Here is a 2,742-nt window from a genome sequence, read left to right as displayed (position 1 = left end):
TTGAATTGCCTCTGTGGGAAGTTTTGAACGTTTTCTGTGCCCTTGGTTAGGGTCCAAGTATGCTCTCTCCAACCTGTTGTGGTTGTACCTGGTAGATGGTGCAAAGAGCGGGGGTAGTGATCATTATCACAGTCCTTGGGATGTCAGATGGAAAGAGCTCTCTAGTCTGGACATTGTGATCACCGAGACTTAAACTCTGGGAGGTGGGTGTTTATTTTTTAAGAGTTAGGATATCTTTTTATTGTGGTCTATTAAAGTGTTCAGTGACCCAAGTTCCAGTACAGAGGCATTTCATGAGGGTGAGCTGATGAGTTAGGTAAAAAAGTTCAACAGATTTAAGTTCTTTTTTTCCTCTGGTTAGTTCATGTTTGTTATGTCCCTGTTTGGGACTTGGGTTGCATGGTTTTTCATAAATGCTCATACTCTATTAAAGTGAAACAATGATAAAAATTACAAATTGATGCCATTTTATAGAACACAAGGATAATTCTATGGGCCAGTTCACTTACCTGAAATAATGGGAAAAATCATTACTTGTCTTTGGTTTATTCTAAACTTAACTTAGAAGGTCATCTTATTAAGTCAGTTTCTTAAAGTTGCATTATTATATAATTTTGTATTTCATGCACCACCAGCTGATTACATTATTATCACTCCCTGTGAGAGAGTTTTTCCCACTGAAACACTTGAAGAGGGGGTGAATAATTCACTAAAGGACTTGGTACTGGGGGAACTAATGAGACCTACGGCAGTCACTGCAGGCTAGAGGGGAGTCATCCACAGGGACAGAGGAGTCTTTCCCATTTCAGCATCTGGAAGAGAGGGACCCTCTGCAGTCCTTAAAAATGGGGATTAAAAGAAGTGCTTCTGTTTCTCTTTTTGCTGGAGTCCTTGATTCCTCTGTGTAGGTGCAAACCATTGCTCTGACCGTTAGATTTAATTTAACGTTATTCTAAATGAAGTTTGTTAACGGCGGTGAGGCACTAGAAGATTTTTGCCTGATACCGTGTAGAGCATCTGGATACCTAGAACCCCCAAACCTATGTCAGTTTTTACCACTCATTTGGATTTTTTGGCTCAAATGGCTAGAGAACACATAATGATTGTTACAGTCTAAAACAAGCAAAATTGTAGATGCAAAGCTTAGAAAACTTAGATATGTCTAGGGACTCAGGTTTTTCTTTGGTTTTGGAGAAATATTATATTTTCCTAAAGAGACCCAATCTCACAGTAGAGATGCTTCTTTGGAAACTTGATCTAAGCAGGGTAGTGTACCCTCTCCTGTGGGTTGGGCGGCTTAGCAAAGCGGCTGGCTCCCTCTTGTGGCCAAATATGAGCACATCATCCAATCAACCTTCCCAATGCACCGCCTAACCGGTTGCATTCCTTGGTCCCTTCTCCCATCTAGCCCATCTCATCTTTGTCAGCTTCAGTTACTTTGTCTCACAAGCTATGAAGTTTATGCTCTGGGGTAACCCAATCTCTTCCGTGAAACACAGAGTGATAGGATTAGCCTGAGCTTTAGAAAGGCTCCACAAGCATCAATTTAGTGAAATACATACTAGCTTTGTGTCCAATCTTTTGGCCAATCATAATTTTATATTTTTGGCAACAGAAGCTAGTATCTGTTTAATATAAATTTATTGATCATCTGCTCTGTGAGGAATTCTGAATTAGTGATTGGGGCAGGGTTCATCAGGGAGAAGTTGTAAAACATGAAGTAGGCAACATTAATTTAAATATGATGTTTTCTTAATCAAAAAATGGACACTAAATGTAATCAATGTATAAATAGCCAATATATAGAAACCAATTACACTTTTGTAATTAGGTCTGTATTTCCCCTGCTGTCCCTACTGTGGAGGTTGTTGTGGGAAAAATGAGTAAAACACAGACCTTGTCCTCCTGTAGTTGTGTGTATGTGTGCGTGTGTGTGTGTGTATATGTGTGTGTGTGTGTGTGCATGTGTGTGTATCTGTGTGTACGTGTGAGTGTGTGCATGTGTGTGCGTGTGCATGTGTTGGCAGGAGGGGAAGGGGGAAAGAAATGGGAAGGGAAGGCGAGGTGACTTCACAAACGATTCTCATAGGAGGACGGAAGTAAAAGCACCCTAGTAGTAGTTCTAGCGAAGCTCTGGGGATTCAGAGTCGAAGGGGTCAAGTCAACGTGGAAAAGGCCCTGCTTCAAAAGAGGCACTCTGAGGGGGGACTTGAGTTCTGTGAGTTCTATTTCCGCCAAACCTTGGCACATTTCAAAAGTGGTGTAAGCCTTCGTCCACAATCAGGGAACAGGAGGAAATGGCCCACCCCTGTTTTCAGGACCTAGAACTCTGGAATAACACTCAGGTTAGTGTGATGTTGTGGGCTAAATAGGATAATGACGGGCTGATTCAACAACATGCATGCAGGGGGTGAGACTCCAGACAGAGGAAACAATAAGAAGAGCATTGCAGTGACGTGCCAGGACTAAGGGGTGGCGCAGCAGTGTCGTGGGAGAGCGAGGAGAGCCTGAGGAAGAGCGTGGTCTGGGATGAGCCTGGGGTTCCTACTGGGGGGCTGACTGCACGGGAGGTGGTGCCGTTCGCTAAGAATACAGAGGCAGAAAGCTTGCGGGAGGGTGAACAGACCTGCTCAGAGTTTGAGACCCAGCCTGAGTGTCGTCATAACACTGCAGTATGTAGCTCTCCGTATATACTTTGTGTATATTTAAAATTTATTAATGTATTTATGTATTTATTTACAG

Source organism: Propithecus coquereli, unplaced genomic scaffold, assembly GCF_000956105.1.
Source record: "Propithecus coquereli isolate 6110/MARCELLA unplaced genomic scaffold, Pcoq_1.0 Scaffold172, whole genome shotgun sequence".
NCBI lineage: Eukaryota > Metazoa > Chordata > Mammalia > Primates > Indriidae > Propithecus > Propithecus coquereli.
The sequence above is the reverse complement of the archived record's forward strand: the minus strand, read 5'-3'. Positions refer to the sequence as shown.